This window comes from Ochlerotatus camptorhynchus, unplaced genomic scaffold, assembly GCF_037179485.1.
Source record: "Ochlerotatus camptorhynchus isolate MF236.1 unplaced genomic scaffold, CSIRO-AGI_Acam_v1.1 ptg000434l, whole genome shotgun sequence".
In the NCBI taxonomy this organism is placed as follows: Eukaryota; Metazoa; Arthropoda; class Insecta; order Diptera; family Culicidae; genus Ochlerotatus; species Ochlerotatus camptorhynchus.
In genome coordinates, this window is record NW_027040920.1 from 11,520,087 (window position 1) to 11,545,907 (window position 25,821).

Sequence of the window (25,821 nt, forward strand, 5' to 3'; positions counted from 1 at the left end):
GCAAAGTATGTTTCGTTCAGTTTAAGTTTCGTTAATGTTTTCAGATCATTCAAGACATTGTATTTTTTTAAGTTATATAGAATTAAATTGACATTATCATGCGTAGTGCAAACGCAAACATTATGTGTTCCTGTGATAGTCAATAGTTTACATTGCCTTGGCCGGAGGCTTGCAAATGATGAAAACCCTATTTTAACATTGACGTACATTTCATTAAGGCGATTAAAAGCTTCTCTCAATGTCATCATTAACAATCTTTTCTGAACAGCTAATCTCTTATTTCCTGTCTTTACGCTAACAAAATCTCTTTGGCCTGCACGGCTTATATCATCGTCCTCAAAAAATTCAAAACCAGTTCTTTTGTTTCATTACTCAAAGCTTTTCCAGAGCTTGATGAATCAAATACATTATCTCTTTCCTTTCTTGCATCTGATGCCATCTGGTTTTAAATTCGTCTACATTTTTTTGTACTGACCATGATTTTGGCAACAATGATAAAATTGATAGTTTTTCTTGCCTTGTGGCTGAATTTAAAAATTTAATTTTCATATTTTCTATGACTTCATCAAACTCGTTTGCTTTTTCTGTTTTAGCGTCTAATTTAAAAATATTTCTTCGTACACCTTCGACGATTTCAGCGCACTTTTTTCAGGATAGTGAACAGTTTTAACCTTACCTAAATCTATAGGCGAAACACGAATAGCTGCTATTCCTCGGTTGAATATTTCGACGTCTACAGACATCGTGAAGTCTTCATTTGATTTGATTGTGCTTAGCGTTGACTCTGATGGTATCGTGACCAAACTTTCATAGCTTTGCGAATCAGGTATGGTCTGAACAGTTGGCATCCTTGAGCCGCCGGCTACGCTTTGTTCCTCGTTTTGGGTGAGGTGAGCTTTCGTTTGAAAATTTGATGTACTTTCATAAAATTAGGGTGACAAACTTTTTTGACTTTTCTTCGATATTTTTTTTGAAAATTGTATTTACGTCGGAAAAAACTGCTTTTGAAATTTTCCAAAAAGCATCAAAGTTAATTGAACCTTAAGCTTATATCTGTTCTGAATTTTCTGTTAATTTTGTATCTATGCAGAATTTTCTGCTTTCATGTAATATACTGCTTACCCAACAAACAATTTTAGCTGCAGCTTAGCTTATACAGGCAAAAATTAGCTGCATAAGGCAAATTTTGGCTGTATAAGCTAATCTGCAGCTAAAATTGTTTGTTGGGTAGTTTTCAACTTCTTTACAATGTGAATCTCCTAAAGGCTGGTGATGATGTTGAAAATGTCTTGGTTATTGCTGTCTCTACGTCAATGATGATCTGCTTCTTGTATTTGTTTCTTTATTTAACGCTTCTTGTGTCAATTGTTCTTCAGTGACTGGGGACCATGGCGTTGTTTGTCTGTTTTGTCTGCCTGTGATAATAGCGATTTGTACTGGCTTTTGTTGTTCGTACAATTTTTCAAGCTTCTATCAGTTCCGAATTTTCTATTATATTTATATCTATGCAGAGTAGTTTCCGATTCACACTACTTGCCTTGCACAGAACATGCTTTTTTTTTAATTCACTTAATTCACCAAAAATTAAGTTTAAAGATCACATTGAAGACATTCAAGCCAAATGTAACAAATATATAAAATGTTTGTATCCTCTTATAAACAGGAAATCCAAATGTTACCTGACGAATAAACTTTCAATATTTAAACAAGTTTTTAGACCGGCCATGCTGTGCCAATATGGTTGCACTAACAGGAAAAAAAAAACACTTCAAAGGACCCAGTACAAAGTTTTGAAGATGATTTTGAAGTTGCCTCCCACTACCGGTGTACATAGGATTTCGAATTTTGAGACTTTAAAAAAAATGTCCAACAAAATAATTATTAATGCAATGATTAATTCCCTTTATACTTAGATAAGATTTAATTTTAGTTTTTAGTTTTAAAATTTCAATTGTTTCTTGACATGCAGGTTTAAAAAAAAAACCTGTTTAAAATACTGAATTGCCAAGTCAGGAACAATGTAAAAACACTTAGATATTGTAAGCTACCGTTTTACCTGCCAGCCTATAGCTGGCCCGATTTTACCCCGGCGGGGCGGCCTCGAGCAAGGGTACTTCCCACAAAGACGTTCGGATTTGGGTGGGACAAAACAACAAAAGGGAATGCAATTTTAGACGTCTATTCGCTACTTATCTTCTCCTCCTCGCTGTTGCTGCTGCTGTTCGGTGGGGCCCTTCGACGGTATGGCGGCGGTTCTGCTGCTACAAAGCACGTTCACGTCGGCACGGACTGTGCCAACGTACCCTCTTCTTCTTCACTTTTGGCTGCCTAGCAGCCGTCCTTTACTTTTAGCGGGGGGGATGAGCTAGGCTCCTTTTTCGGAACCCCCCCGGCGACGATGGTGACGAATCACCGAACCGATCTACTCCACGCAGACGGTCCTGATAGCCACCGCAGTGGACTATCCAGGGGAACGCTCCTTCGGTTCCACCTGCCTCGCTCTCCTTGACTATTAGCAACAAAGGGGAGTCTGGCTCGTTCGGCTTACCCTTTGTTGCGAGAACGGCGAGCGTATTCCGGATCCTTGTCGTTTAGCCGGGGAAGCGAAAAGATCCTTAATGATTAGCTTCCCAGCAAAGGCGATCCTACACTCTACTGTTCCTCGTTCCGATACCACGGCCGGCACTTTTCGGGGGAACTCCACTTGTTTCACTCCCGACGGTGCTGGGAATACATCGACCAGCTGACGCGCGCCACGGTTAACGGCACAAATTTCCTTTTTCGCGGAAAATCACCGGACGGGGCAAAAAACGCGTCGTGTTCCTTACGTGGTTCGAACTGTTCCCTTTGTTTTTTCACAACGTCACAAAACCAAAACAAACCCGCCATCGCTCCTGCAACCGCGCTCGACTGTTATGTTGATTATGTTTTTCGCCTTCGTCTGCAGCGGGAGGAGAATCAGGACCTAACTTTATTTGAGACGCGATACATTAATAAACGATAATTTTTTTCCTATCTAGCTAAACTAACAACATAAAAAACCGAATAAAATCTACAAAGAAAATAACAAATTAAAATATTTACATATCAGGCAGTGGTGAGTATGTTGCCGAGCGTGTGACCAAAACAAAAACAAATTATAACAGACAAGATACACGCTCATGGCAAACACGGCAAAAGGGTGGTTTATAATTGTCACCCTGGACGAGGGTTACAATATATATCATAAAAAATAAGGCTGGTAAGTTGCTATTGTAACTGGAGCATCTGGGTTGAAATGAAATTTAATTTATTTTGAATTTGGAACAAATAAAAAGTAAAAAAAATGGTTTTCGTCAGTCAGGACAAAATGAAGAATCATGGATATTTGGGTAACACAACTTTGTGCTTCACCAAATGTTATGTTATGCTCTACGGGTTCATGGGTTCCATGCGAGATATGTAAGTGACCTGATTTGAGTCTTTCCTATTTAAATGAAACGATTTTCATGTTTTTGACAGGAGGATTATGAATCTTCCATCCATATTAAGACCATTTTGGCTCATGCGTCTTATTTTAAAAGGGTGTATGTATTTTCATGGCCACTATGTTTGAATTAAAAAACATATCTGAATAACTTTGACTGTATGTTTAGTATTAATTCTGCGTGAAGTCAACGATTTACATAGTTGAAGATGCTAATTTAAAATAACAGACTAAAGTGGTAATTTTTATACGATAGATGGAGGAGATGAAAGTCGTAGATAGTTCCGTTAGAGTACGGCAGTGTGAAAATTGCATATAGATAGTAGATAGCGAGCTAGGACAACTTTACAAATCGGTTTTTTCATCTCTCTTTACCAAACTCCCCCTTTGGAGAAGGATGGTGAGATTGCCACCACTGGCAAAAACAGCTGCACGCCGACCCGCTCAAGTACCAACAATGTGTTTGAAACAGTTCTACCAATTTTTACCGCACTTCAGTTGTTATTTGAAGGAAGGCATCCAGTCGTAGGTTTGGAAATTGCAGCTATTGTTTACCCCTACCACGGTATGTGCTCCTGTCATCGTCGACTTGACGATCTCGAGGAGACACGGGTGGGGTAAGTGCTGCTACTGTACCTTTCGACCAATGACAGTAATTGATGGTATGCCCCATCCAGAGTTATGTACTATATCTGAACAAGAAAGTACACTGAAAAAAAAAATTGAAATACTTTTTAAATCATCAAACAACTTCATTGAAAATATGTAGTTTTTTCATTTATATTTCTTGGAAAAATGGAAGTCAATTGGAGACTTTTAAAAATAATTCAGAAAGGGTGTGAGTTTAAAGTAAAGTTTTTGAAGCAGACCGACTTTTCATAGATTTTGCTGATCATACGTCGTTGCAATGTAAATTACTGAGTAACAAATGTAAATTATGAATTTTAACCATATCAAACGATTTCTGCAGCCATTTTAAACAAACATGCCATCATGTCTAACATTTTATGAAACAAACCATTTTCGATACATTTAGAAAATAAATTCGAAAATTGTTTTTTTTTTCTGTGTGCAACACCGATGGTACAACACGACAAATATATAGGGGATTAAATATAACCAGTATCCCCTATTAGATGATGGCTACTCAAAAACATACTTTAACTACCTACACTAACGTCTGTATACCTGTTTAAATCATCTTTACCTGTTTTATAATAGGTAAGAAGTTTTACAATCCCTTATTTTCATACCTAGTAATAGTATCAAAATTCTACATATACCTGAACAAAATACTTATGGTACCTAGGCATTCATTTTGATCATATAAATAGCTGGATTCGTTCCCAAAAGCAGCATTCAGAGTCTCAACCTCGCTTGAAATGGGTCTTATGTCTGATTATACCTTGACTTTTCTTTTCGTTAACATTTGTTTAAGCTTCTATCTGTTCTGAATTTTCTATTAAATTTGCATAGTTTTCTGCTTTCACGTAGTATACTGCTTTAGTTTTCGACTTCTTTACAATGCGAATCTCCTTTTCTTTACTATGACTTTATTCCTGTCCTGAAGTCTTGTGATGATGTTGAAAATGTCTTGGTGATTGCTGTCTCTACGTCAATGATGATATGCTTCTTGTGTCACTTGTTCTTCAGTGACTGGCGTTAAAACCAAGTCGAGTGGCGTTCTTTGTTTAGTTTATCTGGTCTGTCTGTGACCTTGGCTTTTGGTTTTCGTTACAATTTTTTAAGCTTCTATCTGTTCCGAATTTTCTATTATATTTGTATCTATGCAGAGTTTTGTGATCATGTTGAAAATGTCTTGGTGTTTGCTGTCTCCACGTCAATGATGATTCTTGTGTCAATTGTTCTTCAGTGATTGATCGTAAGTCTTTTCTATTTAAATGAAACGTTGTCTATGTTGTTGACAGGGGGAATATTTATCTTCCACATCAAATCACGGAAAAAACAGAGTAGAAAATTACCCATTGGGTATTTTCTCTTGAAAATTTAGGTAGAAGTAGTTTAGAGTGTATTGTTTACACTGTATTTTTATCGCTGTCAGTTTTCGAAAGTTAAAAAAAAAATGGCGTCTCCCGAAAAGCAACGTCGTGAATTGATTTTGAGCAAGGACCTGGAAAATCCTCAACTCTCTCATCGGTACATCGGAAAACAACTGGGAATCGTGCAGTAAATGGTGAGGCGTGTGATTACACGTTACTACGAAACTCTGAACCAAGGACCGCGAGGGACTGCATATGTACAAAAAAGTGCAAATGGCTTCAATTTTTTTTGAACGGTAAAATACGGTGAGAAAGTCACGGGCCCGGAAGCTGCACACACAGATGCTGCACGCTATGTCTGAAGGCACTTTTTTTTTTGCAAATTTCATGTACCTCAGTTTTTTCGTCACAGGATGTTAAAATTGATCCTGATATTCATATCTGAGATAGTTATAAAATATTTCACCTTGGGTTTTTTGAGAAAAAATGTTTTGAAGTTTACAAAGCCGAGTATATGGCCATATTGACGATACAAAACTATTACGAATTGAACTTTGGAGTTAAATAAGGTTTAAAAGTTGATTGAATTAATCCAAATGACTTTAAAGAGCTCTCTTTGACTCTCAAGTATGATTCGTATTGATCCGTTTACGCAAAATCAATAAATATGTGTTGCTAGAACAACATCTTGTTTAATTTCTCTTCCCTCATAAGACTAAAATATAAAGGACGAGCAGGACAGTCTAGTACAGCCACGTAATCATAGTAGGCATTGATTATCATCCTGTTCCGAGTGTTTTTTATACATGTAGACAATCTGGAAAATTAAAAAAAAAAAATCACAAAGAAAATAGAGCGTTCGCTTGTTGTGCTTCGAAAAAGCGACTCTGCCAAGAAAAAAATTCACTCCACTTTAGTAGCGAAGATCGTTGAAAGATTTTTTATCGGAGTTCAATAAAACAGATAGTAGGTATCCGACATTTTTGTGCCCTGTACTCAGCATGTGGTGAAGGTGGCATTTGCAATCCTGTGCGGCAAAACATTTGCTTTTTTTTTAAATAAATAGACATGTTTGACTCAACGGCGAGATTGAAAATAAGATCTGGCAACCACGACGATTTGTTTTGAAAATTGCTCAGGCGATAACGCCGATAATACAGGAATTAAACTCACAATTAGCTACTCTTGGCCAGTGAGTTTAGGTAGCCCTCACCTTGAATTACTACAGAGCTGCTGGAGCTTCATTGCAGTTCGCATATTTTGTCTAAGGGAACTGTCATTAAGGTTCAGTGACTTTCTAGGAAATTCTGCGAACTATATGGAACTGGATGAATTTTAGTAACTTTCAGAGAAGTGTATTGAACTTCAGGGAAGTTCTACAAACTTCAGGAAAATTCTTTAAACTTTAAATATATGCTTCGATATTCAGAGAAGTTCTATAAACTTTTTCAAATTCTGCCAATTTCAGGGACGTTTTGTGAGCTTCAGGGGAGTGCAATGTCCTCCTGGTAAGTTCAACGCACTTCAAGAGAGTTCTGTGAATTATAGCAACATTATATGAATTTCAATGATACTCTGCAAAAAGCCAAGATATGTATGTAAACTTTAGGATGGTCTGTGAACCACAGGAAAAACTTAATAACATTAGGGAAATACTGTGAACTTAAAGTAATATCTTAGAATTCCAGCAAATGCTAAACTCAGAGACGTTCTGTGAACTTCAAAGCAGTTTGAAGAATTTCATCGAAGTTCAACAAAGTCAAGGAAAACCTTATGAACATGGAGTTGAATTTGAATGTAACTTCTATAAGCTGTCTCATTGGGTCGCTGGTAAAACAACTTACACTCCAGGTATGATAGAGAAAATATGTTGTGATATCTCTTTCTCTTTTACACTTTCCTTATGAAATGTGCTCGACGATAACGCTTCAAATTGGGTGGTTGCTGCAAATGCGACTCAACATGCGTAATTTGGATTCGCTGGTCACCATTGTAGGTGCTTGATAAACTTTTAGTTTTGGAAGGATGCAATTTTGATCATCAGCTAAAGGTTTTGGACAATATGGATGCTACTGTCCGACTGACATTTTACTGACAACATTTTTGGATTCAGTGCACGATTTTACATGGGAAATGACCATCAGCAACAAAGTTCAAATATGCTGTAAACTAGTGAAATAATAGTAAATTTAGAAACTAAACCATTGCTATTAACTTATTTTATTTATTTAAACATGACAAAGCTACGATATCTTACGGTACCGAAGAGGGAATCTTACTGTTCTAGTGAAACGTAGTATTTGACAACTTTAATCTCTTTTTGAATCATTTTCAGCTGAATTTGCTTCGATCCTCCATAGTCCATATACGCCTTCATAAACGCCTAAGTATACTTCAAAACGCTTTTTCTCAAAAAACCCTAGATTAAATATTTTAAAACCTTCACAGATTTGATTGTAAGGATCAATATAAACTTCATGTGATGAAAAAACTGAGGTATATGAAAGTTGCAAAAAAAGTGCCTTCAGACATAGCGTGTGCTGACGAAGCCTCATTGTATCATAATGGATGATGAGACTTACGTCAATGCGGACTTCCGCCAGCTTCCGGGGCTACTGTTCTTCACCGCCCAGCACAAGTTTGATGTTCCGGAGGAAGTAAGGAAGCAGAAACTTTCAAAGTTTGCCAAGAAATACATGATTTGGCAAGCGATCTGCTCATGTGGCAAACGGAGTGCGCCGTTCGTGACTACCAGGGTTGTAACCGGGGAGATCTACCTCAAGGAGCGTCTACAGAAGCGTCTGCTTCCTCTTTTGAAGCAACAAGAGGGTCGATACGATCTTATGGCCGGATATAGCTTCGTGCTACTATTCAACTGTTGTCCTGGAGTGGTACGAAGCCAACGGGGTCACTTTCGCACCGGAACTAGGGCCCATTGAAAAATACTGGGCTATTATGAAGCAAGCACTACCGAAGTTAAGCGTAGGTTGCGAGCGTAGGTTATGATCCTTGTATTGCAAATGAATGAAATAAATATGTCAAAAGCTAACTAATGGGCTATATTTTATTGTCTTAAAGTTTGAAAAGGATCGGTCAACTAGGTAATTTTCTACAGCGTTTTTTTTCCATAATGCATCAAAGGCCATTTTGGCTTATGCGTCTTATTTTAAAAGAGTGTATCTATATTCATGGCCACTATGTTTGAATAAAAAAAGTATCTAAAACCCTATTGATTGTACCGAATTGGCATCTAAGGACGAGTTGTAGAGAATTCAAAACCTGAATATGAAAGTACACTGAAAAAAATTACCTATTTTTGAATTCCTCAAAAAACCATTGAAAATAAGTAGTTTTTTAATTATTTTTTCTTTGAAAAAAAAAATGGAAGTTAATTTGAAATTATTAAAAATAATTCTGAAATGGTGCGAACTTTAACAAAATATTTTCGAAGAAGACCAACTTTAAATAGATTTTACTGATCACACATTGTTTCGGCCGTTTTCGGGATATTTAGAAAATAAAGTCGAAAATTGTTTTTTTTTCTGTGTACAACACCGATGGTTAAACACGACATATATATCGTAGGGGATTAAATGTGTCCAGTTTCCCCTATTCGATGTTGGATAATCAAAAACATAATTTCACTACCTAGATTAACGTCCGTATACCTACTTCGATCATCTTTACCTATTTTTGTTGTATCAATATTTACATCTACCTGAAAAATATGCTTATGGTACCTAGGCATCCATTTTGATCATATAAATAGCTGGATTCGTTTGCAAAAGCAGCATACAGAGTTTCAACTTCTCTTGAAATGGGTCTTATGTCTGATTATATGTTGACTTTTTCTTTTCGTTAACATTTGTTTAAGTTTCTATCTGTTCTGAATTTTCTATTAAATTTGTATCTATGCAGATTAATCCTTTAAATTTGTGGAACCTTTTAACGGAATCCCTTTATAAAGAGCTTTGAGTGTGTTGGTTTATTTACTTTTAATCCTGTTATCTCGATCTTTTGACAGATTCGCGTATTTCGTCTACTACTTGCAGACTTCATCAGTGCCAAGTACCTTACTTATGTGTAGTCTTACCACTGTAGTTTGTATTTAACATAGCATCTCCTAATGAATTGCACTCCTTCAGTGTTTTCTTCACGTGATATGTAAGGTGTCCACTTATTTCTTCCCGAATCTTCCTTTTCGGAAAGTTTTTTTGCTTCCAAACTCCTCCTAATTCAAACATTCACTGGAAATGTTGTTCGACATTCCTGGAAAGGCCGATAATACTTAGTCCAAAAGTATAAATTTTTTGCCTTCAAAATTGGACAAAATATAAAATTTATTAAATGCCGGTAAATATTGATTTTTAAACCCTTTGATAACGAAGCTTGAAAACAAACTGGCATGTATCGAAAATTTGACGTTTACAGTTATCGTTTATAAAAGCGGTTATGGGTATTTGACGTTTGCATTCGATCTTGAGGTTACAAATGTATTAATTCCTTTTCACCCCTAGAGAACAGATGTTGCGTGTCATGCATTGGAAACACGCAGACATGCCCCAGGTACCCTTGCAATAGAAACCAGAATATGAAATTAACCTTTTAAATGCTCCACGAGAAAGGTACCTGTCACCAGGTAGGTAACTCAATTAGGTTTTTTTTTCTTTGCTCCACGTTAAGCTTCTTAATACGATTTTAACAAGTAAGCGGCGCCCGTGGTAAGCGTGATTGCCTCCCACCCCAAAAGGCCTGGGTTCAATCCATTTTTAGGCGGCGGTGGCGTGTATCGGCGTGGCATTTTTTTGCGCCCATTAGTATTGTTCTTTTTTTTTACAAATTGAACAATGAATATGCACAGTCAATATAAAGATTTTTTTCCTTTGATTTGTTTTCCGTCGATCTTGTTTTCCGTGCTGAGCACCAATGCTACCGACGCCAGGGAGGCAGCTCTCTCACCTGGACCCTACTTATCGACCCATCAACTCATGAACCGGGGACCAACGACTTTACTTCCGTGATCAGAGATGTTATGCCTCAGAACATCTCGGCGGGGCCGACTGGGATTGAACCCAGGCCTGCTGGGGTGAGAGATAATCGCGCTTACCACTACACCACCGGCGCCGCTGTCAATATAAAAATAACCATCGCATAGTTTACATTTCATTGACATTGTTTCGTTTATGGGGCTATGATTATATATAGTAGTTGATGTTTTATGCTCGATAGGCCTGCTCTGCTTGTCTTTCCTGGGTTGATGTTGTGGTGTTGTAGATGGCGTGCTTTTTTACTTGAAATATTTTTGGTTTTACCAATACAAGCAAGCCGCAGAAAAAGTAAATGAAAGCGAGTTATCGTTCTATGAGTGCTTCTTATTTGTCTTTAGCCTTACCATTTTCTGTACTGTAGCATAGATAGAGTGGAGGATAAAGCACAGGTCTGACAAACGTAAGGTTCATGGTTCGAGTCGAGACTGTCGTTTTAAATTTGTTTGACATGATGTATTCCTTCCAACGATAAAGTTATTTAGCACTAAAGACTGGAACGCGCAAAAATTGGTCGACAAAAAATCGTTACTTTCAGTCAAAATTCATATCACAAAAATCTGCTTATTTTTCTTTTGGTAGTTCAATTCATATATTTAAAGGAAAAAAATGTTCGTTTATTCTTTTGGTTTGCCAAATCTGAACTACCGTGCCTTCCGCTTAATCCCTTCCATTAAATTTTGAACAGTGGTCTCATCGATCTTATTCGCCGCCGAACGCCAGTGAGATTTAAACTGCTGCTCGTTTTCCATGGATTTATTAGTTTTTTAGATTCCGTTTGACCAAGGTCCAATACCGTTTGATAGACCGGAGTTCTGGGCTGTTGGGAGGGTTGTGGTCTTTGGGTACCACAACCACGTTGTTCGCATTGTACCACTCGATTGCCCTTTTTCCCATTGTGGCAGCTCGTCAAGTCCGACCAGAACAGCACAGGTCTATTATGTTGCTTTAGGAATGGTAGCAGCAGCTTTTCCAGGCACTCCTGGACGTAGATCTCTTGATTGATGGTTCCCGCAGTAATGAAAATGCCGCTTTTTAGACCAACGTGCATATGGCCTACCAGACGAGATATTTTTTCGGGAACTTCGATAGTTTGATGGTTTTGAAAATTTCAACCACCTTCCCTTTTCATGCTGCGGTTTAAACTCTTTTCCCGGAAGCTGCTTGAAATCCACCTTCACATAAGTTTCGTCGTCCATGACGACACAGTCGAACTTTGTGAGCAGATTCGTATACAGCTTTCGGGACCGCTGCTTTGCCGACGTGTTTTGTTTGTAATCTCGGTTCGCTACCTTCACCTTCTTAAACGTTGACAACCCGGCACAGTAGTATGGGAGATATTGAGCTTGCCAGCGACGTTCCGGATGGAGAGGTTAGGATTCCGCTTATATTTCACCGCCACCTTCTTCGTCGTCACTGCCACGTCCAGATTACAATTGCCACCGCTCCCAGGCCTCCTGGCGGTCGACAGACGCTCCCCGAACACTTTTACAACGTTTGTCACGGTCGATTTGGCCACATTCAGCAATTTTGCCAACTTGGCTTGTGAAAACGTCGGATTCTCTTGCTGAGCGAGCAAAATTTTGACACGCTGCTCCTCTTGCTTGGACGTCATTTTGAAAAATGGAAAGCAAACGGTGAAAACTCATCATAGCAACCATTGTATATACACTCAATTTCCAAATGCAGCATTTCGTGTTTTTTTTAATGCATTTTTAACAGAAATACACCAATTGAAGTTGCCAAATTTTTGCGCGTTCCAGACTTTAACACACTATCATTATCTAACGAAACTAGCTACATAACGAATCTATTTTGTTGAAGAAAACAACGAATGAATTCGTAGAATAAACGAACGATTCCGCTGTATAAACGAAATTTTGTTTTCAGTGTATGAAGCTTCCGAGAAGTCTATAGAACTTTTGAGAAGTTTTTAGCACTCTATTCTGTCATGTTCGCCACTATTGTGATGATGGCTTTGAAGTTTTTTTTTTTAACTTGAGTAGTATTTTAATAAAAACAAAGCAATTTTGAGTAGTCCACAACTGTTTGAGCCTCGCGCGTATATTACAGATATAGAGGACCACCACTGTAAAAAAAATGAACGTCGGCGTGGGAAATCGTAGACCGGCTGCGTGACGATTTCTGAACAATCGATAAAATTGTGTCGGTGGCGGCGTGGCCCAAACAGTGCCGGCGGCGTCGGCATGGCGCGGCGGCTCACATCTCTAGTGAAGTGGAAGTTGAGCTCTCTGTGCTTTCTGTACAACTAAGTCGACCAGAGTTTTTTCATTTCAGCAATTCCTAACTTACGAATACCCACTGTCACTTTCTAGCTTGCACTTTATTACTTTTTGTAGCCTTGAAATAAACTGAACAATGTATTTTGACAAATGCACCACTATTAAGCTGGTATTACACCGCCAAAATTAAACTTAACATGGGGTAAATAACGGGTTCGGCAATACCAACCGGTTAGCACTCGTGTTTTTTTCAGTTACCGTGCCCAAGTAACACTGCAAATTTTATTGAGGTTTTAAAGCACTTTACAAGTCTGAATCGTGGTCTACAGAACCCTCATAAAACCCAAATTGTTACTTGGGCAGGGACGTAATTTGTGACTAGCCCCGGTCCTTTTTAAATTGTCTCATTATTTATAAACGACCCATGTATTTGACATTAACGTTGGATGTCAAAATGACATTTAACATTCATCTAGTGCTGTCCGGATAATCGATGATTAACATACCGATAAATCAAATATTTTTAATCTGTTACATCATGCCAGGTAAGGATTAACTTGTCCAGAGGATCGTCACCCAGAGTTTTAAACATGTTCTGAACTATCATTGGTGGAAAAATGACAGCACAGCGAATAAAAATAATAGATTAGTTGTTAATTGAGTGACTATAAAATGGGACATCTCTGTTTTTTGTGTGATTATTATGATACAAAAAAATCGCTAAACGTCATCTCTACCGAGGAGGCAGCATTAGCTCAACAACACCTTCCATAGACGAGTGCACGGATGGATTTGAGTTCACTCACTCGACAAAAAGTGACACAACAGCGGGCCCTGTTAAGGGGCTATTCATTTACTACGTAGACAGTTTTTTTTGGGATTCTTGAGTTGAGCCCCCCTCCCACTGCGTAGACAATTGTCCATTCACAATTTTTAAATTGGTTTGGACCATGGATAATTGTCATCTCCCCCCTTAACTGTATACGTAGTTTATGAACAGCCCCTTACTAAAAATGAACACATGAATAATACTCGAAAATACTGATGAAAAGCTGAATAAGCTATTTCTTAGCTGAAGCAGCATATTTTTGCCTGAAGAAGTCCCTATTCAGCTTTCAATGTTAGTTGGGAATACCATTATCTATTATCGTCAGGGGGTAAACATTCGAATTTTAGTTCTGGTTATCAAGCATGTATGCTTTAAATATCATCAAAATACACAGCATTCCTGAAGGCACCAATAATGTCTTGGCTTTGTTTGCTCTCAACAGTGATTATAGAGCACACCCATCGGACCGGTTTGGTAAACCCAATTTCTTTTAAGCCGGCAAGTTAGATCACTCATCATTTGCAATACTCCAACACGTGTGTCAAAAATTTCGGCCGGTTCTACTCAGGTACATACCTGTTCAGGTAGTTTGTAAAAACGACTTTTCCAGTTACTTAGAACATGATTCAATTAACCAAGCACGTTCCACTTCTAATTGCGTCTGGGTCTGGACGGAGTGTTCGCATCTATTAGTTGCAATGTGCACCAAGGTCACCCACACGGCCTCGGACATTTCGTTAGGCTTTGAATGATGGCATCGCCGGCACCGACCACACCAGACACCAGTCACACTGCGGTAATTTGACATCCACACATGGTGGGGAAATGATTTATTGTTTTTCACTTCCGCGAAATATGATCCTGCTGTTTTGCTGAAGTTGCTTCTGTGCGGTTGTTAACTTGCTTCTACAATTGCACGCTCACTGGTTGCAATTGTTGGTGTTTGCACCAGTGACCGATATGTGTGAGATTGAGAATTATGGTTTGATTGAAACATTGTACAAGCAGAGTGATTTGTATTAAAGGTGATATTGTATATGTACCTGCAATCTCCTATAATTTTGAATCTAGCTAGATTTCACCACGTAGAACTTTTCAGCTCACCATAACACAGATTTTCAATTACAAATGAATTAGATCACACATGCACCTTGCCGTCTTCAACTAATTTCATCAAATTCCACTCGCGGTTTCTGTTCCCGGCTGAGCACCACCATGTGTTACCTCCCCCTCCTCGTGTCCCCACTGAGAACCACCCGATTTTCAGAGAATTAATATTTGATTACGGATACGCGCGCGTGCCGATGGTGTTCCATACATTTTCATTTCTTCATCACCACCATCTCTGACCCAATTACACTAAGCCACCCACACCGGCTCTTAAAGTTGGCTCGTCAATTTTCCTTTTATTCCACTGACAAGTTGTCAATTTTCTCACCGTCCATCATCAACCAAAACTCGAATTTAATCGGAATTCACAGAAGGATCACAAAGATCGACCGCGGGTGGCGACATCAGCGTCGGAACGATGATAATGAATAAATGAACAAGCAAAAAGTGGTTTACAATTGACACAACATCAGCACCGACAGCAGAAGCACCGACAGCAGAAGCACCGACAGCAGAAGCACCCGAATTGTGGTAGGTTGTAGAGCGGTCGGTGTTTCAAGTAGGACTGAATACCTACAACAGCTGGTAATGAAAATACTTGATTCCTATCAGTTTTCTTCTTACTTACTGATTGTGCGGGGTGTGATCGACGTATGTGGTGCAGGAAAGGAGGAGGATTAGCACGCGACAAGCAGTGAGATTGTTTACCCGGTACTCAGTACTAGTTAAGTAGCGAGGCTCGGGCTTTGTGAGATACGGCATATCTCATACAGGGATTACCCCCTCATGAGTGTTATTCTTTGTGGATTGATGAACTTTGCCTCGATACAGTTGAATTGCTCGTTGAACCGATGGTGATTTGTAAATTATTTGTTTGCAGTGCATGTTTAGTAGGGAAATTCAGGAAAGCATTTGGTTCAGAATTCATCGTGCTCGCTTCTAGGATGAAGGATTCGCACAGGAAACATTGATCGTTGAAAAAATTGACCTACAAATTTATGCATCGGCAAACACCATGCTTATCTCGTTTGATATCGTGTTCATAATTTTTGTTTGCATTGGTTGGTCTCAAAGTACGGATACCTTCAAATTATAGTCGCTATATTTATAGTCGGATAGAATTTCGATCTATCAAAAAGGGAAACCAATTCAATATATTGTAGACCAAGGTACTATCAACTTTCATAACAAAACGTTGATTATTCTTTCCTCGCCAATCGAACGCAAATTACCAGCATCATCGAATAGAATTCCCCGACCCGAAGATGGTGTTAGTTTGCGTAGGCGAGCCTTGAGTCACGAGAAAACAGATCCGAAGTGTAGTTCGCAATAGCTGATGTGCTCTTTTCTGTTGTTGGTCGTGATTTGCTCGATTGGATCCGCTATTTGACAGCTCAATTGGTTCCCAAGATTCTATCCGCCACACTATAAATATAGCGACTATATTTCAAATCACTGTAACTTTTGAAATATTGCCCGTAAGAGTGAAAAATTTCGCTGAGGTATAGCTGGGAGCTGTTTAGTGTGCGGATTTTACACGGACTATATCTTTTGCCTATTTAACTATATCTTCACTCGTTCTCAAGGTACATGGCAAAACGTGATTCCCGCTCATGGACTTACGCTTACATATTGATATATCTCAATCAGCATGCTTGCAGTGCTATATGCAGCGTGAGTAAATATGAGAATAAGAGAAAAAAGAATGGTAGATGTTTGTACTCAACCAGTTCCTAAATTTATTTTTTAAATTCGCGCCGAACCCACCATTCTTGTACAACAAATGAGTGCTAAACAAATGTAGCAGTACTGGAAATAATTAGGATACAAATTAAGTACCTTAGTAGTAGTAGTAGAAAATTTGGCTCATTAGTAATAATTTATTCCAAATCGAACTATCCAAAAACCCAGATTTCAGTCTTTACTCGGCTGTCGCCAGAAGCATGCCACTCTCGATGTGTGTCACGCGTTCGTCTGTTTACTCGGCAGCAACCATTGTGTCACAGAACAGAAGGGGAAGTGCAAACAAATCGGTGAATCAAAAAGTGCTCGTTTCTCTGGTCAACGAGCGATGTGTTGTGGTAGCGTTCCACACGGGCTTTCTATGTGCACTCACACTATCATAGCATGCTGCCTATCTTAACTGCAGGCCGAAGATGCCTTCTACCGCTAGGTGCGCTAGTGTTCGCAAATGACAAGTGGAGCCACTTTCTGATTCGATGTTCCACTCCTGTGATTGTGTGGTCCTCCTCATTGTTCTTCATCAGCAGTTCTTTCGGTCGATGCGTCACACAGTGCTTTGGCCCATAGACAAAAATCGATTTTCACTTTGTTTCATTTGGGTAAACTAACTACTGAGAAGTGTTTATGGATGCCCCCTGCAATGTAAACAAGTATTGGTTAGCTTGAGAGAGCATCACAACTACTATTACAGCACAGAACAGAAGGGGAAGTGCAAACAAATCGGTGAATCAAAAATGGTTCGTTTTTCTGCTCAACAAGCGATGTGTTGTGGTAGCGTTCCACACGGGCTTTCTATGTGCACTCACACTATCATAGCATGCTGGCTATCTTAACTGCAGGCAGAAGATGCCTTCTACCGCTAGGTGCGCTAGTGTTCGCAAATGACAAGTGGAGCCACTTTCTGATTCGAAGTTCCAGTCCTGTGATTACAGCCATGTGAACTGTCAGTGTTCAGAGAGGAAAATAAAGTCGAATATCGTCTAGAAATTTCACTGTTTTTCAACATACTCGGAAAATTCAAGGTCAGCAGAGTGTGTTACAATTACCCATTGGATTAATTTTGGTCTCAGTTCGGATAAACAGGAACGAATAGCTTGTGTAGAATTTGATCTTCTTCAAAACATTATTCAAACTTTGATTAATGATTCAAAAAAAGTTCCATCGAGTTCCACCCCAAACTTTTCATAAAATTGCTGGTAAAAGTATCCTTACAAGACCATGTATGATTTAGCTGCAACTTTTCGCAACTCTACCAGATTTTTGACCTTTTGACGGACAACGCCAATTGCTTTTAAATCAGCAGACTTTTGAAAAATGGGTCACATGTGAGGAAAGCAAAAGAACGCCATGTGTTTCCGCTATTTGGTGTCATGCTTATCGGATGACACACCTGGGCACGTTTTGAAGAATTTGCACAAATTTTGCGTCGTGTATTGCTCAAAATTGAACTCCAATTGGGTTAAACGTCATCGAGTAAAGAAGTATTTTTTTAAAAAATATAATGCTTGGTTGAAGTCATCAATTGAATTGCCTAGGTGACGATACAAATGTTGACTATGATTCCAATGAAAATTCTACTCGCGGTCGGCCCCAGAAAGGCTTTGCAAGCTGCTCAACCAAAAAAAAATAGACGAGTTGCAGGATTAGTTTTCAAAACCGCCCCGGAAGAACTAGTATTCGCCGCAAACGTGTCATTGAATTCATCTGTTCCTGCAGAAAATACCAAAAATCTATGTGTCCGTGAATTGATTATCATTGATGCTGTAGTGGTGTAAGTGAACATCATGTACTACCGCAACTACCGTAAACATAGCTGCTGGAGTTCGTTATTATTAGGTCGAATGTGTAACAGTTAATAAAATAAAATTAGAAAGGTAAAGAAAAGGGTATGTTTATCTTACTGTAAATTTCAACCTTCGTCATTTTTAGAGATTATCTCTTTATCATCCATTATTGAAACTATCCCTACATTTCTATTCAATGCCAATATTATCGACCTACACCCTCCCAGGACACCCCTTCCTATACAGAAAATAACTATGCGCCTAGCCACCAAGACCAACCAAGTCAATTGATTCAACATCACTTTGTACACTTTGGTTACATACAAACTATCTAAAAGTGATTCCAGAGCTCAAACCTCCAGGTAAATGGCAAGAAAAGAGAACCCAAATTGACTCATTTTCACAAATCTCGGCACTATATTGCAGGAAGTCAAGAGTAGGTAATGTGGATCAAAGAGTTTTCATTTACTTGTGTTCAGTTAGCATGGAATTGACAATTCGCTTCTACCCTAAAATAAGTTAGTTGTACCCAAAAGTAGGTGAATACTATTATACTCAACGTGATTAATAATCACTGATTATACTCAAAGTCAAGTAGGGGAATAGGGAAATATAAACTGGCCGCTGGATACTTTTATCTTTTTTTTTTTTTTTAGAATTACTTTATTTGTACAGGCTCAATCGAATAAACTTTACAGAGCCGAGTTATCCTTTGCGTTATACATTATTACTGTCTTAAATTTAAAGTTAAAGGAACTGGACCGAGTACTCGCGGTTGTCTCGAGGTTAGTGGAGATTTACAATTTTTTGGATGGGAAAAGGGAAGAAGGAGGTTTGAAATGTGGTTTACGATACAACTATTTAATTAATCCTAAAGCATGAAATTATTTCTATTCATCTTGAAAACAAACATTGAAAAAAAAAACCCACACGTACAAAATACAAACTAAGCACAAGGTTAATCAAACTTACAATCTAAGGTTAATATCCTTAAAGTAAACATATATGAGTTTCATAAACTCCAGATCGCGTCTAGCCAAAATATCCCGAACTGGAACATTAGGTTGTCTACCTCGAGCCCGAAGGGAATCATAAAAATGTGATCTGACTCCACGATACTCCGCACAAGACCAAAGGATGTGATCAGCGTCCTGGTAACCTTGTCCACATTCACAGAGATTGCTGTCTCCCAACCCCACACGGAACAAGTGAGCGTTTAGACAATAGTGATTGGACATGAGACGAGACATCACGCGTATGAAGTCTCGACTCAAGTCCAACCCTTTGAACCATGCAAACTTCGACACCTTAGGGATAATTGAATGTAGCCATCGTCCCAAGCTACCCTCACTCCATTGATGTTGCCAGCTAACGAGCGACTGCTGACGATAAATAGAGAAAAATTCACTATAGGCGATTTGTCGATCATAAATGTCGCCTTCCATAGCGCCCACCTTCGCAAGTGAATCCGCCTTCTCATTGCCCAAAATTGAGCAATGCGAAGGGACCCACGCGAAGGTGATGATGAAAGAGCGCACGGATAAAGTACTAAGCAGTTCTCGTATTTTCAAGAGAAAATACGAGAAGTGCTTTACCGGCCTAATGGAACGGATAGCCTCGACAGAACTGAGACTATCCGTAAAAATAAAGTAGTGGTCTGGAAGAAGTGAAGCAATAGTTTCCAAGGTGTAGTGAATTGCTGCCAGTTCAGCCACATACACAGAACAAGGAGCTTCAAGTTTTCGAGAGGCGCTATGAAATTCATTAAATACACCAAAACCTATTAGAGATCCATCTGTGAAAAACGTTCTTGCAGAATCAACATGGCCAAACTTTGCAGCGTATAATGACGGAGCAATCATAGGACGATGATGCTCTGGAATTCCGCGGATTTCCTGCGTCATAGATAAATCAAAATTCACTGAATTGCCGAAATCGGAGAAGATTACACGATTGGGAATATTTCTTGAAGGGCTGACATCCTGTGTTAAATATAGGTAGTACAAAGTCATAAAACATGTTTGAGGATTTAGCTCCAGAAGCTTCTCAAAATTTTCGATCACCAGTGGGTTCATTACTTCGCAACGGGTGAGGAGCCTCAGAGATAACTCTGAAAAACGGACGGATAGTGGCAACATGCCCGCTAACACTTCGAGACTCATAGTATGAGTCGAGTGCATGCATCCTAACGCGATACGAAGACAACGATACTGGATCCGTTCCAGCTTGATGATGTGCGTTTTAGCTGCCGACTGGAAGCAAAAACTGCCGTACTCTAAAACCGATAAAATCGTTGTCCGGTACAACGTCAGAAGATCTTGTGGATGGGCTCCCCACCACGTTCCGGTAATTGATCGAAGGAAATTGATCCTTAGTTGGCATTTTCGTCTCAGATACTCAATGTGGGATCTCCAGGTGCATTTGGAATCGAACCAGACCCCGAGATATTTAAAAGACATGGAATGAGTGATCGGCTTACCCAAAAGTTGAAGCTTCGGTTGTGCTGGGCTATGCTTCCTAGAAAAAACGACCAACTCAGTTTTCTCCGTGGAGAATTCGATACCTAGCTGAATAGCCCAAGTAGACAAATTGTCCAAGGTATCCTGTAAGGGTCCTTGCAGGTCAACCTCTTTTGGCCCTGTGATAGACACTACGCCGTCATCTGCAAGTTGTCTCAACGTGCAATTGTCACTAAGACAGACATCAATTTCTCTAACGTAGAAATTGTACAAAAGGGGGCTTAAACATGAGCCTTGGGGGAGACCCATGTAGCTAAATCGAAAAGCTGTAGAGTTTCCATGAGAAAAGCTCATATGTTTTTCTGACAGCAAATTGTACAAAAAATTATTCATTAATGGAGACAATCCACAAGCGTGGAGTTTCTCTGAAAGAACTTCAACGGATACTGAATCAAAAGCCCCCTTGATATCCAAGAACACAGAAGCCATTTGCTCTTTCTTAGCAAAAGCCAACTGAATTTCCGAGGAAAGCAACGCGAGACAGTCGTTCGTTCCCTTACCCCTACGGAAACCAAATTGAGTATCTGAAAGAAGGTGGTTCGTCTCAACCCATTTGTCGAGGCGAAAAAGGATCATTTTCTCCATCAATTTCCGAATACACGACAGCATCGCGATGGGCCGATACGAATTGTGATCCGACGCGGGTTTATCAGGCTTTTTAATGGCTATCACCCTTACTCGTCTCCAATCGTCGGGAACAATATTGAGCTCCAAGAACTGATTGTACAAGTTCAACATGCGCCTCTTAGCGACGTCTGGGAGGTTTTTCAGCAAGTTGAACTTGATTCTATCAGATCCCGGGGCAGAATTGCCACACGAAAGGAGAGCGAGTGAAAGTTCCACCATTGAAAAAGGCTGACTGATTTCGTCTACCGAATTCGCGGTTTCGCGAGGAATCAACTGCGACGGCACGGAATCCGGACACACTTTTCGCGCGAATTTAAGAATCCATTGATCCGAGCATTCCTCGCTTTCGTTGTTAGTAGACCGGTTACGCATTCTTCGCGCCGTACTCCAAAGCGTATTCATAGACGTTTCACGCGACAATCCGTCTACAAACTGCCGCCAGTAACCCCGTTTTTTGGCCTTGATGAGGCTCTTGAGTTCGCGTTCAAGAGATGTGTATGCGTTGAAATGCTCGCGTGTTCCGCGTTTCCGAAAAAGTTTAAACGCGTCGGACTTTTTACGGTAAACCTCCGTGCATTGTTGATCCCACCAGAGCGATGGTGTTTTCTTACGAATAGACGATCGCGGCACCGGTCGTGTTTGAGCTTGAAGTGCGCTGTCGACGATGAGATTAGAGAGGAAATTATATTCCTCCAACGGCGAAAGCTCTTCCACTGACGATGCTGTATCGTCTATCGCGGATTGGAACTTAGTCCAATCGATGTTACGGGTTAGATCATACGCGACGTTAACGGATTCTGACGAGTTGAACCCACTGGCAATCGAAATTTTGATCGGCAGATGATCACTACCGTGCGGATCCTGGATTACATGCCAAGTGCAATCCAACGATAGTGAATTGGAGCAAAAGGTGAGGTCTAATCTGCTACCATTCGAGGATGGACCAGCCAAACGTGTTACTTCTCCATTGTTAAGGATTGTCATGTTGAAGTTGTCGCAGAGATCATAAATCAAAGTAGAACGGTTATCATCGTACAGCTCCCCCCAGCCTGTACCGTGGGAGTTAAAATCTCCCATGATCAACCATGGAGCGGGAAGTACCGCACATATGTCGAAAAGTTGTTTACGATTAACAGAGACTCTAGGAGCAATATATACAGAAGCAATACAAAGGCTCTTACCTTTAATGGTAGCCTGACATGCGACAACTTCAATACCGGGGAATTCGGGAAGATTCACTCTATAGAAGGAATGGTACTTTTTGATCCCCAAAAGTACCCCTCCTCCACGTGAATCCTCACGATCCAATCGAATAATGTTAAAATCAAAAAAAGGGAGATCAATTTCTGAAGAGAGCCATGTTTCACAGAGGGCAAATGCATCGCAATTATTGTTATGGACTAAATACTTGAACGAATCTAATTTCGGAATAAGACTTCGACAATTCCACTGTAGAACAGTGATCAAATCCCCGACCTCGTTTGGAAAATTATCCATCGAAGGAGATGATAGCTGCAAGAAGGGGCCATTTTGAAGTCAATTGCTTCAAGAAGGATTTCACAGTCGGAAGCAATGTGAGGACAATGCTTTTCAGAGGATCAGAAATGTTGAGGTATTTGAGAATACCGTCCACAATGTCATCAAATGAGAACAGCCCAGATGAAGAAGGGGTTTCTGTTCTTAATATTGGGGCATCAGGGGTTTTGGATGTCCCCGGAAGAGGTGGAAAATCCTGGGTATAATCAGTTCTGCGGAATCCAGGAGGAGTAGAAGTCTCCTTTTTTCCACCACTCCTTGATTTGGGCAAGCTGATTTGGGGTTCTTGATCTGCAACTTTCCGCGAACGGATGCGTTTTCGTTTCCGGGCAGAACCTTCCGGAAAACTGAAAGAAACTCCCTCCTCAGCCAAGTCAGAGCCAGACTCGTCATCTGACAAAAGAGCGAAGGGATTTGTTTCGTTAGTCGATGGCTTGGCTGTCTTAAGCATTTCTGCAAAAGACCGCCTGGAACGTTCCTTAAGGGAGCGTTTCATTTTGTCCCCGAGCTGTTTGTACGCCGGGCACGACGAGAGAGCATGAGGAGGAGTTCCATTGCAGTACACGCATTTTGGTGCAGTAGCTGCGCAGGCGCCATCCTCATGCTTCTCCCCGCATGTGGAGCAGCGTGCCTTGTTGCCGCAGTGGGAGGCCGTATGTCCCAACCGCTTACAATTCTGGCAGTTCATGACCCGAGGTACAAACAACCGCACAGGAAGACGAAGTTTTCCCAGCTCGATGTATTGAGGAAGGGCAGATCCAGAAAAGGTCACCCGAAACGAGTCTGTGGGGGTAAAACTCTTTTTACCCTCGCTGAGCGATACTGACTTCATTCTATGAACGGCCAGTATCTTTACCGGAGGAAGCAAGGGGTTCTTGAATCGGCCAACCGCTTGCTTCTCCAGTATCTCGGGGTTCAGGCTCGCCTCAGTGACCACGCCTTCGATCTCCACATCAGAAGCTGGAATGTACACCCTATATTCCAGTGTGAAAAACTGGGAAACAGCAATTTCATTGGCCTGTTTCAGGTTAGCGACGGTCACACGAAGTTTGTTGTGCCTAACCTTCGTTATTTCGGTCACGGCAGAGAATCGCTTTGTCAGATCATCAGATATCTGAACAACATTCAAGGGTTTGTTTTTGGGCTGAAAATAGACAACCCATGGGCCAGTCGAGTCATTCGGGTAGGCCCGCAATCTGGTGCTTTTCTCATCCTGCCCATTGACAGACTGAGACGACGAACCAGGGATGACATCATCATTATTCTGAGATGAATGGTCATCCATGTCGTCTTCTGACAAAACATCCATTTTGTTCAACTAGTGGGAGCGCAAAACGCTCTCCCACTGAACGCACAGACACAATACACAGAAAACACTACAAACACAGAAATACAAAATGAAAATTTAACTAATGGGGGAGGAAAAGAAACAAGAAAAAAACAAAAACTTATCTGATAATCCTATACTACTACCACCGAGCGTTATATGTGTAGGCGTTTACACAGATGGCTGGAAGAGACGCGCTGCGTGGATGACCTTCGCTGTTGTGCACTTGATCGAGGCGCGGTACTCAGCGCACACAGGCGCACGATGATTGATGAACGATGTAGATGTAGAAACGGGTGCTCACACTCGATGATGATGATACGTGAGCGGGTATGCGTGAGCACGTATGCGTGACCACGCAACGATGATGCCCAAATTGGTTTGCGAATTACCAATAGCACGGATTAATCGTTCCGAAAATGACACTTTCTACTACAAAAAAAACTCACTTTTCGATCAATTTACCGGGAACTATGCCAGGAGTCACTTAGTGAGAAAAAACTGATAATTTATATCAGGCGAATACCGAGAAAACTTCCAAAACAACGGAGCGCGAAACAAGTCGACCGTACTTCTTGCTAGGACGCAGTGAGATGAATGTGACTTTTATCTTATCGTGTACGTTTTTGTTTTTGAATGAATCATTCTTTTGCCGCCTTTTTCATATCAGCTGATGGCTTCGAGCAGTGCAACCAGAACGACACATATGTTTTCTATAGAAGGTGATAGAAGATTTCTAGGTTCATTCACTTTCATTTTTTGTCTTGAGAAACAAAATAAGAAATTGTTTTAAACATTTATTAATGATGGTTTCTAAATTTAAAACAATTTAAGCACCTTCAAAAGCAATAAAATCATTGTTTTTACACGATTTGTTTCTATTAAATCGACAACACTGGATACGATGATAGATGATTCGTACACACACCTTCGTAATTCGGTGTGTAGAAAAAGCTACACAAAACAGTTTCAGCTTGCAAAATTATTCGCGGTTCGCGTTTTTAACGATGCAAATATTATTATTTAAGTAAATATCGTCTTTTAAAGTGAATTAAATTGAAAGTGCTTGTAGAAGCACGTGTCGTAATTGTGTAATTGTTTTTAGTGTGGTTCTGAGAAGTGAAAGCTGGTGAAAACAGTTATTGAATTTTCATGCCCTGAGCAGAACAAAATCGACTGATCGTTTTTTTTAATGAAAATATTACCAATGCGTGAATGAATTGGTAATATTTTAATGGAAAAGTGTAAAAATATGTATCCAGATCTTATTCATACAGTTCGGGCCCACTTTTAAAAGTATTTTATTAGTAATTTACTGTTTTGTAGGAAGATGTCTTGCGTACGCACACTAAAAAAACGTTTATTCAATGATTGTGGGGGCAGCCATTATTGCATGACGTGCCCTGCTCAAGCTCTAGCTCTGTTTGTTGATCTGGATCTGTCAGAGCGGAAGAACATTGTGCTATGAACGCCATTCATAAAGATTGTTTTCCAAGTTTGTATGCTTTAAAACAAGCAAAGAACAGAATCATCCCACAAAACCAGGATACAGAGACATCAGCTATGGTAGTTCTTCAAGAATTGCTCAATCT

At 39.9% G+C, this 25,821-nt stretch overlaps 1 protein-coding gene across 7 annotated transcripts in view; it reads right to left on the reverse strand.

The window, feature by feature from the left end:
* Positions 1–25,821, reverse strand: part of LOC135711711 (uncharacterized) — a 135,272-nt gene that overhangs the window by 29,829 nt on the left and 79,622 nt on the right. The window contains exon 1 of one of the 7 annotated variants that reach the window (XM_065234677.1): positions 15,150–15,171. The exons of 3 other annotated variants lie outside the window; for them this stretch is intronic. The gene's annotated coding sequence lies outside the window, so the exon portion shown is untranslated. 3 more of the 7 variants (XM_065234675.1, XM_065234673.1, XM_065234674.1) reach the window with 3 other exon arrangements.